Source organism: Seriola dumerili, unplaced genomic scaffold (genome assembly GCF_002260705.1).
Source record: "Seriola dumerili isolate Sdu_G_001 unplaced genomic scaffold, Sdu_1.0 BDQW01000276.1, whole genome shotgun sequence".
NCBI lineage: Eukaryota > Metazoa > Chordata > Actinopteri > Carangiformes > Carangidae > Seriola > Seriola dumerili.
This window is the reverse complement of record NW_019174531.1, coordinates 1010012-1026517: the sequence shown is the minus strand read 5'-3', so window position 1 is coordinate 1026517 and position 16506 is coordinate 1010012. Positions and strand designations below refer to the sequence as shown.

The window sequence follows — 16506 nt, the reverse complement described above, 5'->3', positions numbered from 1 at the left end:
TCTCTTGGTAATAAAATTAACAAACTGACAACAAGTGACTTTGTTCCAGGATGTCTATTCTTAGTGAGATTGAAAGACCTACTTCCCGCCAAACACCACAATGAGCGGCAAAGAGGATTACAAGGTCAAGATAATACCAAACAGCTGGAGCACAACATAGAGCCTGATACATTATGATAGAATAAAAAGCAAATCCTCACAGCGCATGAAGATCCCAGCCAGTATCAGAAGATACAGCATTCCCAGAATGCTTATTGTGGCAGTATGCTTGCAGTGTCTTCTTTGAGTTAGTTGAATGTCTGCAGACATCTTGAGAGGTGAAAGAACTTGAAACAAAGTGCAGCTATTCCGCACTGTTTGTTCCTCTGTGAGTTAGGCAGCTTTTAAGAGAGTGAGCATCGAGGAAGCAGCAGCAAGACAAACCACATCTACAGATAAATGCTCAAGTCATGTGTGACTATGTGGAAAGAAAAAACCACTACTTCTATGATGTGAAATTGTCTGCAAACTGCAAGTTCAAGCATTTTCACACATAAAGACACTGTTTAAGGTGTTAAGCAATCCAGAAAGGTGGGCTTACCTGATTCATTCCAGGTACGAATCTCAGTTATTAAAATGAATGTGCTGCCCAGAATAAACCTTTGTTAGCTTCATGGTCCCACTCTCTCGCCCTGCTGGTTACTAGAGCAATCTTCAGACAGCTATTTCCAAATACATCTGGAAGTTTAAGCATCCCCTCATGAGGTCTTCCACTGTCCAGCAGGGAGGATTAGACAGAGGCTTGACAGTGCCCAGCTTTAAAATGTATCACTGTTCTTTCACTCTCAGACCACTTGTACACTTGCACTGTACAGGGATCTTGTTGCAAACTAAGGAGATAGGCAAAATAGAATTAGCCTGTAAATGAGGTAGAACAATGGTTATTATTCTTGCATATGTTCTTGTTCATGCATCCCCAATCCCCAAAATTACCAAAACTAGCTTTGCATTTGTTTCACTTTCCTGGAGTAGGTCCACACAGGCAGGTAAAAATAAGTTTCAGCTAACTCCAGGAGTATCAGAGAATAAAGAAGACAAGGCAGTTTTAGCAGCAAGAGACTTATTAATGATCAAAGTAAATCTAGCTATGGATAACCTGAAATTTACCTTTACTATATAAAATAAATTTCAATAAAATTTCAATTTGGCAAATAACTTAACCCCAACACCACACACCCCTCTGCCATCAGTGAATACAGGAAATCTATTTCTCACAGATCCAGCTTTTATAAAACATATCAGGACGTTAACTTTGTATCCATTTTCCTTGTCGATTGCAGAATCCAGCATAGGACGAGTGCGTGGGATCTTTCAACTCTTCTGTCACCCAGAACCTGTCAGACAATAAAATAAAACATTGTTTTAATCTGGACAAAAACTCCTGATTATTTTCACATTGAGATATACTTGACTCTCTTGTATTATGAAAAGTGGAAACCGGATTTATAGATGATATCCATCCATTCATTAATTCCACTGAAAGTTGCTCTGCTCTGCTTACAAACATCAGTTAAATGGTTGTCTATGAGGCTGAATGCTTTGTGGGTTGCTGTGTCTCTGTTGGCCAGGAGGAAACATTAATTGTAAAGCTGCTAATACATCCCTTGGATTAATGATCATATTCAGCTTTTTCCTTCATATGTTCTTATCATTAATAAACATCAGAGAAGAAGCAGGTCGTCCTTCATGCTGAGCTAAAGTTAAAGAAAGTTTGTATTCTTCCACCACTTTAGTTCTGTCAGAACCATAAAGACAAATTCAATACGGTGACTTGTCCAGACCAGTGGTTTGAAGAATTTGATTTGAGTGTGTAACTGTAACTTAAATGTGTAACTAATTTGGTAACTAACTAGTTAACACATGGTTCTATTAGTTTCCAACAATGACTTTGATACAAATGTTTATAGAAACAAAAAACGGTCTCACATTTGCATCAGCGGTGATCTGTCCACCCATTCCCAAGTCCTTTTGGTTTCCAGTTTGATGTTAGACCAATCCAGGACTCTCCATTCTTGTTCAGCTTTGTGACAAATTCCTGAGAGTTGACAAGAGAAAATACTAATTTCTCTGTTCATAATTCCGTATTTCTGTTGTATTAAAGTCACCTCCTGACCATGTCTAAAGGAAAAAAAAGTTCAGTTCCTTCTTGGTGGGACTGTTAAAAGGGGCTTTATGCAAATTTTGTCTGGGTCTTTTTTGTTTATCAGTTCATCTGGTTACATTTTCACTATCCATTCAGTTTGATTGTTCTTTTTGTTCACTTTTGTGCGTTATGTTATGGTTACAGACTGTCTCTCTGTCTCCCTACACTCGTATTTGAGTGTAATTAATTTGCCAAAAAGTGACAAGTTAAAGATGAATTTAACTGATAGCATTTTTTTAAGTTAAGTTTTCTAGATATCGCATTAATAGCATTATCGTGAATTCTTTTGTCCAGGAAAATCGTGTGGTGAAGGTCTGATATGACAGCCTCAAGCTGAACATGGTCCCTTGCCAGAAGCAGATGGTGGTGGTGATGATAGTTGCTTGCCAAGAGCTTCAGTCATTGTAGCGTGTAGTGTAGCATTTACAAGACAAGAGGTTAGCATACTGCCTCTGATTAGAGCTACTTCTTCATCCTCTCATGTTGAACTGAGGGCAGACTGGACGCTACATTCACACACTATTGGAAAGTAGTATTGGAAGATGGGAGGGGTCACGGCTAGCTTGTTAGCATGCTGCTTTCAGTCAAAGAGAAACATAGATGCAAAACAAGAGTAAGCATTAGTGTTGCTTTCCACTGCTAGAGACAGCTCTTGGCAAACTAAAGAAATAAAGTTTATTGCCGAACTCGCAATATTTCTTCGTAAGTACAAATCTGTTACTGCTAACATTGGCTATTTAGCAATAGCAAAAACTGACATATAGCCCCTTCAAATATTCAAAGAGTTAATGACTAACATGATTAACATTTAATTTTATAATAATGCATTTTTAATAGGAAAATAAACATGTTTTGTGTTTATTAAAATTTGAAGTCTTCCATTTCATTTATTTTTTTCTGCAAATTCTCTGCCCCTTCGTATTCATCCAGAAGTCTATAAATCAATAACAAGTTCAGCATCACTCTGATATTCAGAAACAATAACTAGATGGAAGAGCAAAGATCGGACCCTCTGGTTATCAGTATAGTATTCATACTTATTTGTTCAAGTCTTCAATTTCCATCAAAACAATGAAATCTGCATTTCTAGAAAAATTACTTTTTTTTAATTCCACTTCAAATGCGCAGAAACCTCAACAAAACTGAAGAGCTGAAGAGGTTGAAATACAGACACTAGATTTGGTGAACAGGTTTACAATTTCTCAACCTGGAAGCTGTTTATCGAGGTAAATAAATGTATCGGAGTCAAGACAGTAAGCAGGTCAAAGACTGGCAGCGGGTGAAAAACACAAGTAACACATCACTAGCTGTTACATGAACAATCACACACATACGTTAACAAACACACTGACCTGTTCCTCTCTGCTGTTTATGATCACCAGATCAGCTCCTTTGTGTTGATAGTCTCTCCTGCTCTGAAACCGAGTTTTCTTCTCATTGAATTTAACAACTGCATCCACATCTCTTCCATCCTTCAGGACAGCTATTCACTTATTGTCAAACAAGTGTTTTAAAGACATGTCATGTCAGTATCACATTGATAAGACTTGTAATGTCGCTGTTTAGTTTAAGATCCGTCTTGCGTGCCACATTCCCCTTTCAGCTTTTACTTTATAAATACCATTCATTTTCATTTTGTAGCTGATGTGTAAGTGAGTCTCTAACAGAGAAACTGTTCCAACAGCATGAAAAAAAAGTGTAATAATAAAGACACAGTCGAGTTAAATCATGTCAATTGGTATAATACTGATATTTGCTGTTAAGCTAACTTTTCTTAAGATACATTTTCTCAACTTTAGCTTTTTCCCTCAGCCTCTTCATCTTGTTACGGACTGTGACTTTAACTCAGTGTTTCGTAACTGTTCTGTAGTGCAGTTGAGTGAAGCTGACTGCTTCGTCAGCAAGAGAGAAAACAAAAACAATATGAAAATAAGCAGTGTGAAATTGTGTATTTGGAATTTGTAAATGTGTTTTAAAATCTTACATACCTCCCCTGAGTTCTCCCTGGAACCGGTTGTAAGTGTTCAGATTGTTGTATCTCGTCTGCAGCTGGCCTTTTTCTAAAATGACTAAAATATCCGGGGAGAAAAACGAATAAACGAGAAACATAGCTTCAAATCCTTGTTCTTAAACTAGAGGCAGAACTGACTTAGGTCTCATGCATGAATAAACATTGTTGTCGCACTTTTAAACTGGAATTTAGTTATTTGCTGTTACTACTGTCCTTTAACCTACCATGTGGGCTGAGCTCTCTAAGGATGTTTTAACTTGTGTATAAGAGTATTGCTAGCTGAAACATCAAGTAAGCATGAGAACAGTAACATGTAATTCTGCTTAAATTGGATGAAAGGGATATTCTGAAGAGGTTCTTTAGGCTAGTTGTACATTTTGCTGTTAGATATGCTATTTATCTCCTGTATGAGGACAGGTCCAGACTCACATGCTGTACATTGAAAGAATCAACATTTAGTTAACTCTCATCATTCCTCCTCTCAGAACTGGCTATAAGGTAATCTCCTCCTAACATGACTATAATGTTAAAACTCCACTGTCCACTATATACCCTGTCTAGTGTAGCCAGTAGAGATCATGCACATCTGAAACTTCTATTGGCAAAGCCGGCTTTATTTTGGCTCCTTATCTTATTTAATTCAATGTCAGTTGTTATTAGAGTGGATAGAATTGTAATAATACTGATAATAGACATATCGTATGGGGAATGTCAGCCAGTGTGTCATGTATTAAATGCGAAAGTTCCAAAACCCTGTGCGACCACTTTGCCAAAACTGCTTCAAAGCCCAGCTCCGTTCCTGGGGGCTGGTTACGAACAGAACAATCTAAACTGTGTAAGGACACCACTGGAGCAAAATAAGTGGAGGCTAGTAATATTACCAGCCCATAACATAATTTAATAATGTTACAAATTATTACCTATTACATAAGACAGGCCTATTCAACTGGCGGACCGTGGGCCAACTCCAGCCCGTCAATGAAGTCCAACAGACCTGCGAATCAGTTTTTTAATTACAAATACATTTTAGCTAAAATAAATCCTCTAAATCACAGAGAAGCTCGAATAATGCAGCAGCCTTCTTGGTAAACTGTTTCACCAGTCCCAGGCAGTAACAGCAGTGTCTGTCGTCAAAATGTTCCAAACTTTCAACTATAATTTGTGTTGTGGTGCCATGTTGTGTCAAGTGAAATGTCCAGCCCCCACGCCCTTAGCTTTCAGGATATGTGGCCCCCTGAACAAAATAGTTGAATAGCCCTAGCATAAGATATGGTGGTAACTTAGAAACTTTTGGTGAAAAAGTTTCATCAGTTTGCTTCATAGACATACAGTAGCTGTACCAAGTTGTCACAAAAAATGCATTGTGTAAACTGGTTTAGTGTTTGCTGTTAAGTAGTTGCTCAGTGTTTTTATTTTATCTTACAACATATGGACAGGATGATGATCCCAGCTGTCACCAGAAGGCTCAGCACTCCAAGACACAATGCAGCAGCTGTGAAAGGCCTCTCTTGGACCGGTGCGTGGTTCTGAGTGTGTGGTCCTACAGAGGCAAAGCACACAGAGCAGGTGTATTAACAGAGAGCGACATCGGTGTTGTATCATTGCTTAGATCTGTGGCTGTGGTGGCTGGATCTGTACACAACTTAATAACTCTTGCAGGGACATTAGGAACCATTGATCTGACAGATTTTAAACATAGTATTTGAACACACATGGTGCCTTATGTCACCCCCCTGTATCTCTTTCTCTTGGTTCTGTAGCACGAATGAAACTCAACAGACCCTGTCATTCCAGACATCTCTTCTTTCTGTCATGTGGTTGCGCTTTACACTCTGTTGTAAAACTGTCTTCACGAGAGTTTATGCTTCCACTGATCGTTCCTATTTCATGTTATAGGCTACCTGAGAGGTGTGACCCAAGTTTAACAATTTAAAAGCAATGCTACCAAATATTAACAAAGTGTATGTAAACTTCTGACACACTGGGAACGTGATAAAAAAAACAAAAGCTGAAATAAATAATTCTCTTTATTATTATTCTGACATTTGATATTTTTAAAATGAAGTAGTGATCCTAACCTACCTAAGACAGGTAAAGTTTATTAGGATTAACGTTTAAATGTATTTGGCTAAGGTGTATGTAAACTTCTGATTTCAAATATAGAAACGAACAAATGTCTGATGGGCTGCAGTCCCTTTTAGAATCTGAAAGCTAAGTGTGACATACTGAACAGAAAGCAAACTTTGGGTTCACACATCAGTCCAACCTTATTTAACAGGACGCTCACACACAAACTAATATGTTATAGTTATTGATGATATCAATAAATCAATTTTATCATAAGTTTTCACTTACCTCCTTCCAGTGACTGACAATCTGTTATTATCTCTGCTATATTCGAAAATCTCCATCTCTGTTTCCTCTATAACTGAAGACATCTTGAAGAGACCTAAACAATTTAACAGTAGCTTACTGTTACTGCAATATGTTATGATATACTATATGTTTTCTGACTATGGTAGATATGAATTCAGTAGCGTAAAGTAGTGGTCAGTCTATTACTGTACTACCACTGTCAGAGTTTCTTTCCAGCCATCTGTCTGATTTAGAGAACATTGCGGAAGTAGCAGCTGCACACACCCTTTTATTCATTTAACTGTGTTGGATCAGTAACCTTGCAGCTCCAGGTTGGTGGGGTTTTTTTGTTTTTTTACTTTTTTACTTCAGCTGCGTCACAGTCATTGGAATTTCAAAACCATTCAGACAAACTATATAAACATGGGAGTAAAACTGAAAATAGATATGTATTTTCTTTGTTCAAAATAGTGTGAGAGTTTAGAGATAAAATGTTTTCTCTCAGCAGCAACATCAGCATGTGTTGTTAACAGATGCCTCACATGCACAGAAATACCCACACACTTACAGAAAATGGAAATCTCATTTACTTCCTGTTGCCTTACAGTGAAACTGAAACTGTTTAATGAAGTTAAGATTTGACACTTGATGAGTTGAAGCAGATATCGATATCTTGCTTTGGGTCAAGGTATTAGACCATCCCTCTGTCAAGCCATTGTTTAACAACAACATACCCTCACTAACGTAGGGTAGATTGCCATGAAAATGTTTGTGGTGACCCTCGGACGTTTCCATTACTGCCACCATCAAGCCAAATCGTTCAGTGGTCCAAAAGAAACACCATCATTTAATGGACTGATGAAATTCTTAAAGCTCCTTCACGCACAGTGGATGAACCTTGTTCTCTTTAGACACTTTATGACCTTTCCTCTAGCGTTAGTCTTGGGACAAACTGTTTGTATTTAGTTTCATTACTGTTAAAGCTCTGAGAAGAGCAGAGAGTCTAGATCTGTTTCTTCTAACATGTTATTTTGTAATGTCATGATCATTTTGCACTTGTGAATAATGCAGTACACCTCGTTATCTCATGTTAGCTTTTATTGTGTACAGTAGCTTTTAAGGGAGGGGGGAGATCAGGGAAATGACATGCAGAGAGGATCTTTGACCAGATTCATTACATCACAGTTACATGGCACAAGACTGCAAGATCACCAGGAAACTCTCAGATCTCAGATCTGTTTCTCACAGATCCATTGTTTGGATCCGTTCTTGGCGTGCATCAATCCTTGGACGTCCATATAGGCTGTGGACCTGTCAACAGGGATTACGTTCACTCCTACCTGCCAGCCTCTGAACAACAAGAACCACATTGTTATGGTGACAAGCCACAAACACAATGGATTGTTGCTATGAGATCATTCATGCAGGTCTTGTGCTGGGAAACTCATAACAAAGTGAATTCTGGACTCTCACTCCAATTGAGCTTCATATTTAGTTTCTTGTTGTCTTTCAGCTGGTGTGCACGCTACAGAAGAGCTTCTGAAATTAAAATTAGATTGTTTTAATTCCAAAGTATTTTTTTTACTTTTAACACTACTTTTAATACATTCCATATTATAATTAGTGACATTATATCCTATAGTTTAAAACGTAAAACAATTTCTTGGTTTATTTTTTTCTTTTCTTTTTTTTTTATTTTCTTTATTGACTGTGTGGGGTAGTCTGGTGTGAGTTGCATTGCTCTGATGAAAACATTGCATTAATAACGTGTCTTTTGGCTCATCTTACTGATGTCACAGTAGCTGAATTATTACGTGGTTCATTGTCAGGGTTAATGACACAAACTGATACATCCAAGACACCTATTATTGGGTCATCCCGGCAGCCGAATGGTTAAGTCACACTTTTCTCAAATTGTTCCTCAAACAAAATCACTGGTTCATTAATATGATCCAGGTGCCTCATTTAAAGACGTCTCGTCAGTGTTTCTGGTTTTAAGGTTTCCTGTGCCAGACCCTCACAGAACAGTACAGATCATACTCTTTTACTTCATGCCCTAACTATGCACGGAACCTTCTGGCTCTAAAAAAGTTTTGGTAACCCCATGTTGGGACATGATCAGTGACACGTGTGCTGGGAAAAATCTCAAGTGTGTTGTGTGAATTTGCAGCGCATGTGTTGTCAAATTGATGAAGATGTTCACTGAATTTGCAGCGCGTTTGTGTCTTTGCATGTGTTTCTGTTCCTGATAAAGTGACATGTAAGAGTACAGTGAAATGGTGCATAAAAGTTACGTTGGTTACTGCCAGACCTGGGCAATATCAAGAAAACCAAATAATGTACCAAATTTGGTATAATTATATATCAATATAATGTTATAATGTTTCAGATTTCACTGAACTGTACTGCAGCTTGTCAGATCTTTAAAATACAGTTTCAAGCTGTATCACATTACTGTAACTAAAATCCCATATACTGTTAGTTGTTATACTCATTCTCCATTCTAGTCAATTTGTTTCTGCTACAGCATACCTTAAATTAAATTTACCGTGACCACAAATAAACATAAAGGAACTCTTGAGCTTTCATTAATAGTTGTTCACTTTGGTATATTTTATTTGTAAGGAACTGTATACAATATCAAATGTAAATGTTGCCATCTCATGTATTTATCAGAATTAGCTGAAGCAGATCATGTCGAAACCATAATTTTAATGACAGAACAACATTAAACATATGGGCCAGGATGCATAAAAAAAGGAAAACATTATTACATCTAATACACTATATACACAATAAGGGTGTGATAGGCAAATAAAAAGAGACAAGGTATAATGCAGAATAAAATACAGAGTCAGTGTTTACAGACTTTATTAGCTTTTCTACATTTAGCGTCAGTCAACGGTGGCTTAGTAAAGGAAGGTGTTCTCTAAGAATAGATTTTTGATGACTGATCTCTCCAATCTCTCCATGTATTTTGTGGGTAGCGGCTTTGACAGTTGGCACCAAGGTTCCCACTTCATCACTGCTAACACGAGAGCACCAAACTACATTGGAGTATAATGCGGATATCGACCATGAGGCCATGCTACATTGGAGACAAAAACAAAGGAAAAAGTCAAGTTAATGTTGGATTGACAAGACTGTTAAGATCTGTTTGTTTAACAAACAATCTTACGTTTACAAAAACTCCTGCAGTACTGTAGTTCCGTCTCTAAGTCCGCCTTTTTTTTATTCAGGAGGTCATATCTGGTCTGTAGCTCGTCTTTCTCTTGAGTGAGATTGATGTTTTTAATTTGTAGCTGGGTCAGATTGATATTGAGCTGGTCTCTTTCTGCCATCACATTTTGTTTTTCCAACATGACAACAGCATCTGGTGAAAACAGAAAAAAAACAAAAAGCTGGTAAACAACATAAAATCTTTCAAAATAATCAGTTCCCAGTCTCTGTTGGAGCTAATTTAGGAAGGTGTTAATTCAACTGCCTGATCATTTTGGAGCCTGCAGTTTGTTTTACTGTGGAACTGTATTGAATTGAAATGTGTGTTATACTTGCAGGTGTTTCCATTAACTTGTCCACCCCATTTAAAGCAATGAAGATAGAAACACGGAAACACATCCCTCTAAAATAGTTCCAACAAAAACTGAACATTATGACCTTCATGAAGGAGGATTCATTACAGTACTGTTGTTTTGGACTGCATTAGTTTTAGTTAGGTGATCCTGATAAACCAGTAACTGAGTGTAATAGCTACTAGCTTTATCATTTTTCAGTGCATATGACGGGTTCTGCCAGGCTTAACTTTTTATCTCTTTTCTTTATTTCTTTTTGTTTTTCAATTTCCAAAAGAGTTGATAAAGAGGGTTGGGAAAGAAAAACAGTATCACATGACATAAGTGACATAGCATTTTACCAAAATATATAGACATTCAGCGCTACAGTTCTGGCAGGTGAGATCTTGACAGCAAACCAAACAAAAGAAAAAAAATTGAAAACAGGACTTAGGGCCCCATTGTAGTCACACAAACAACAACCAGCACAAAGCTGTAGGTCTTGGATTCACAGGCAGTTTCGGCCAAGCACACCTGCTTTTTGGTTCAAGTATGACCAGCAGCAAGTGCAACAGATTTCTGTGAAGTAGATCAGAGGGATTGGTGATTGATAAATACACTTTGATCCAGTAGCTCTGAAACAGCTGAGCTGATCACAATGACGCGTGACAACAATAGCTCAGAAACTGGAGAGGAGAAAGACATTTCCAGGAAATCATCCTGCTGTCAGAATGGAGCAGAGTGACATGAAGGCAGAGCCGGAAGAAATATACAGCCAGAGACAGATGGTGTTTTTTTTAACATTGCAATTAGTAGAAAATATTTCATGAAAAATTGCTTGGTAAATGTATTTAAATTATCTTTTTAGTTCAACACTACTTTCAATATATTTCATATTATAATTAGTGACATTATATCCTAAAGTTTGAAGTGTAAAACACTTCCTCGGTTTATTTATTTATTTATTCATTTATTTTATTTTATTTATTTATTTATTGACTGTGTGGGGTAGTCTGCTGTGAGTTGAACGTGTTTTAATTCCTGCCTTAACCACTTTAAACCATTTTTTTTGTGCTAGTTTAAATGCATTTACTGGCTTGAGAGTCTTTACTACAGTAAATATTTTCCATTTTAAGAATTACTCTTATTATTTCTGCACATTTGCTCCAAGCGTTTAATTTGCTCTTGGTAATAAAATTAACAAACTGACAAAAGTGGCTCCAGGATGTCTATTCTTAGTGAGATTGAAAGACCTACTTCCCGCCAAACACCACAATGAGCGGCAAAGAGGATTACAAGGTCAAGATAATACCAAACAGCTGGAGCACAACATAGAGCCTGATACATTATGATAGAATAAAAAGCAAATCCTCACAGCGCATGAAGATCCCAGCCAGTATCAGAAGATACAGCACTCCCAGAATGCTCATTGTGGCAGTATGCTTGCAGTGTCTTCTTTGAGTGAGTGGTACTACAGGGACAAAGGTCATTTAAACATATTTTCACAAAGCACATTGGAAGTGGCTTTTGAAGTTATGGATAACTTTATCCTTCAGTTGCATTCATCTGCTCAGTAAGAACTGTGACAGTTTAAGTCAAGTGACACTCAATTGCATTTCAGTGTCTCAGAGTCTCAGTCCATAGACTTTTGTTAATGTTAACTGGGACTGATGGTCTTGTATCCTCTTGTACAAAGTTAGGTTAGTTGAATGGAATAAGCATTTGTTGTTCAGAATTTAATCAAACATGCACAAATATCAAGCTCTTTGTAGTACAATATTTTGTTGTTATACTTACTGAGTTTATGGGACCCAAGTTCAATATGAGTGTGTTTCAAAGTGTCTTCATGCTCATAGATCTCTATGTGACTTTCCTCTCTTTCTTCTCCATTGTTCCTGACTCTGTTCCTGTTCACATCCAGAATCTCATCTGGTGCTTGAATGTCTGCAGACATCTTGAGAGGTGAAAGAACTTGAAACAAAGTGCAGCTATTCCGCACTGTTTGTTCCTCTGTGAGTTAGGCAGCTTTTAAGAGAGTGAGCATCGAGGAAGCAGCAGCAAGACAAACCACATCTACAGATAAATGCTCAAGTCATGTGTGACTGTGGAAGAAAAAGAGTTAAAAACATAAACTCATTTTTTTATCATTTATTTTAAATAGCATTTCACCTTATTAAAGAAATGAAATTATCACTTTATTGTATTTATATTTTCAAATATCCAGATGGAAGAAATAACAAATAAATATTGGAATCACTCTATTAAAAACCCTTTTAAGTATATCATTACTAAGACCTTTTCAGGTAATGCAACTATTAATTGTTAATACGGGATATTGTTATTTTGTTGTTATTATGGTTTTTTTTTTATAAATATGCAGAACAATAAATTGGATAAGTATCAGAAAAAAACAAGCCCTCTCACTAAAATATGATGAGTACAATACTCTTCAACTGAAGTAAATAAAGGCCTGTTTGTCTCTTCAGTTATAGTAAGTAAAGGCCCTGTTCACTATTTAAACATTTATTGTTGGCTGCAGCAGTGCAGTAAATCATGGTAAAATTGTGTTGTTGCGCAAATGTGCAGTATTTCTTCCTTGTTGGGTAATCATGTTTGACACATCGGAACATTTTCTTCACTAGTGATGGGCTGATATGGGCAAACATGATGAGGTGTAGGATACAAGAAATACCACAGCAGCGTCACAGGGCTGTTGTGTAAGACTTAGTTTTGGACATGTGTATCTAATAAACAGCAGCTGGTTGTACACTAGTCTTAAGAGTATGAATTGTGTCTTGTTCTTACCCGAACATGCTAATACATAATAATAATTGAGGGCAATTTTAACAGGCAAAAACATGTCTTCATCCATGGGCAGGTTGTGGCATAACATGCACCAATACGGCTTGAATTAGGGACCGAAACCGTCCGACACACAACCAGGACTTTTGATACTTGCTTTAAATGCAGTGTGTTGTGGCGGCACTGTGAGGCCAATTATTGATGGTCAGACAGAGGGTCCTGTGACTATGGCTGCACAAAGACTGTTGCATGAACTTGTCAGAAATGTTTGTATTTTCCAAGCTGACTCTTCAGATTTTAGACAATTCTTAGATTCTGCAGATTACACTGACAAGATTTTCAAAAGTTCAGTGTCAAAGTTTCTGTACATTCTTTATTTGTACAATATACATCCATGACTAATACAGTTAATGTAATAAAGACCATAAGACTCCCATCTGAGTCATGTGACCTGTTAAATGTAACAATATTGAGTCGAATGGCAAGTCGGTTTTAGGGGAGAAAAAAACACATTTCTACTGTTGTCACTTAAAAGTTATGTAACTATGACTATGTATGGGGATTTGTCAGTCAATGAGCCATGTGTTTGTTATGCAGAGAGTGCAGAGTGAGTAACTGCACAAATAGTGATTGGGTTGATGGATTCATCCTAAAAATACACACCACTTCCCCTACAGTAAAAGCAAGAGATATTTTTTTCACAGATCCAGGTGTTAGAATTGTAATATTTGCTTTGTGTCCATTTTCCTTGCTGACTGCAGCATTCTACATACTGGTACCAGGTCTTTTGAGAGTGTCCTGTCTCCCAGAACCTGCAGAGGAAGTACAATTATGTCATTACAATGCATTTTTACAACCTATTAAATTCAATCTATTTTAATCACCACATTTACATTATTTAAATTAGGGTTGCACCAAAATTATCAGGGTGGGGTCTTGGGCTGCAATTTTCCCCTGGAGCTGCTTTACTTCATCCTGTAACTGGCTGTGATTGTTGTGCAGGTTGTTGTATCTTGTCTGCAGTTGGTCTTTTTCCAAAATGACTGAAATATCTGGTGAGAACCACAACAAAACAAAAGGATGTGTCTGGCACTCAGACGTTCCTGTTGAGTTTGATTCTGGTCAAATGACAAAAATAAAGGCACAAATACATGAAAAGGAAGAAAAATACAAACAGAATAGAATAAATATTGTGTGTGTTTCACCTACTGCACATGTTTATGAGCCTGATGAGATACTGAGGATAATGGCAGCATTAGTAAAACATCCCTTCCTGTATTTTTGTAGGTGGGAGTGAGGTCTCCATAACACCAACTCTTGTGGTTAGTTTTATTCTGAATAAATAAGGACTGCTCAGATGTCATAGTTCATTTTCAATCAAACTTAGTTTAAAACTTGTGACTCAGTCCCAACTGCTGCCTGACTGAATCATCATTCATCCAATAATCAGTGCAACAGTTTGGTTCTGAGCTGACTGCAGTAAAAAAAAAAAGTTAGCATTCACACACACTTGGTTCTCACTTCTCAACTGATTGAACCACAAAGCAAGCTATAAAACACAGAATAGTTACCAGCAGTCATAATGATGGCAAAGCATATCGTATTACAGCGCTCTCTATAAACTGTCCTCTTAACGTTATACTTGGTTGTTTGTCTCATGGACAAAACCACTGAAGACACCACTAATCGTAGGAAGAGAGTCACATGAAGTTTTGATAAAATATGTCGACACTCACCTTAACTATATTTTCTCATGAAAAACATTAAGACGGCATTACAGAGAAACAGAGAGGGATTTAATATATGACAATTTTCCTCACAACGTATGAAGAGTCCAGCTAGTATCAGCAGCTGGATCACTCCCAGAGTCACTGCAGGTTTTAAACTCCATCTTTTGACAGCTGCAGGATTGTTTTGAGTGTGTGCTCCTACAAAGACAAAAGATAGAGAGAACCTGTTTTATTTCACTTGCTTGAAGTTTGAAGTGGCCTCTTGTAACTGTGTGAGTATTGTTAGTAGGTAATGTTACTCGTTCTCATTGGTCTTGATTAGAACAATAACATTTGATTTCACATGGCAGCAGATTACAGCACCTGATAGTGACATGTATTAAATGGTCACTAACTGTGAATTGATTAGTAAATTGTGAATCATCATTCAGTATCTAAATTTTATATAGCCACACCAAATAATTGACATTACCTTCCCTGTTATTCATCATGTCAGACTTACTGTGTGACCCAAGATCAGCGTGATGCTCCTCATCCTCTAAGATCTCCTCCTGATTCTCCTCTCCCTCTCCACTGTTCTCTTTTCTGACATGTCTCACATTCAAGCTCAGAGCTGGTGCAGCGAGAATATCTGACGACACGGTAAAAAATGTAATGCGATCTGAATTTACTCTTGACAAGGTGTCGCTGTTTGTGAATTTGTCTTTGAGCCGGACAGCCTACAGTACAGGAAGTGGCAGCAGGATGAACTGCAACCACAGATACACATCTAGCACATTGTTGGTGTTAAATTGAAACCTCCCATTGACAGCTTAGTGACCTAAATTCAGTCATTAAAGTGATGAAACCCTTCAGATAAACTATACAAAGGTATATTCCAATAAATTAATAATTTAGAATTCAAAGTAAATTATTTAATTTAAATAAATAATTTAAACAAGCTGTTTCTTATCTTCATTTCCTGATAGTGACTTTGAGGAGACACAAAGTTTTCACTCAACAACAGATGTGTGTGTTCACATACACACATTTGTTCCAAACTGCAAACATGATTGCCCACACAGAATAAACACACCTCTGTGACACAGGAAACTGACACTGGTGTGTGGACTGCAGTCATTTTTGTTCTGTCTGGTAGAGGAACAGACTTTATCTTTATTTCAGTTTCAATGTTTGAGTGGTAATGAAATGAAATGTTGTGCTGTTGTAGTTTGATTTAAGAAAGAAAACAACATATAAGATGATAGATGATAATGACTTTAAATTGAGCTGGATTGATGAACTGTAATATGGGCCGGAACATAATCAAAGGCTAATTTAAGAAATTGATTGGTAAAAATCCAACTATAATTTCTTTGTTAGTCTTCACATGTGGGGCGCTGTGGCCCACAGTCACATATTATATATTTGCTGCAGTTATTTTTTTCATACCTTACATCATATGAAACTTCCTGTCAGAATGTTTCAGAATAAAAGCTCACAGTAGCTTGAAATAAAGCATGGCTGCAAAAAGAGAAAAATAAAGTTTCTCATGCTTTGAAGAGGAAGTGATTCTGTGGGTAAATGTTGCTGCCATGATGTAGATGTATTTTAGCACCAGGTGTTGTGCAGGCTACAGTGCAGTCTGCAACATGATGTGTGACATTTTGTGTCTGTCATTCACTCTCAAACATGGATAAAAGTATAATGGCAAGATGTTATTGCTGTCGGGACGGTTTTTGCCCGCAAGCCAGAAGTCAGTTGCCTCAAAATGCTCCTTTAATGCAGCATTTCCTTGCAGATCAATGAGCTCAAGCTGTAGAGATCCTGCATGTGCCCACTTGAACACCTGTGTCACCTCCTTTGAAAATCCTCTGACCTCTCTGATGAGGAAAG

General features: G+C 37.3%; 1 protein-coding gene and 1 long non-coding RNA gene across 2 annotated transcripts in view; one reads left to right on the top strand and one right to left on the bottom strand.

Moving 5' to 3' along the window:
• LOC111230650 (collagen alpha-1(XIV) chain-like) overlaps window positions 1–16506 on the top strand; it is a 170546-nt gene that overhangs the window by 104105 nt on the left and 49935 nt on the right. The window lies entirely within an intron of this gene.
• LOC111230631 lies at window positions 13255–15348 on the bottom strand. The gene is made up of 4 exons (XR_002665453.1): window positions 15134–15348; window positions 14638–14829; window positions 13817–13953; window positions 13255–13713 (listed from the first exon to the last, which is right to left on the bottom strand). It is a non-coding gene; the product is annotated as an uncharacterized LOC111230631 (long non-coding RNA).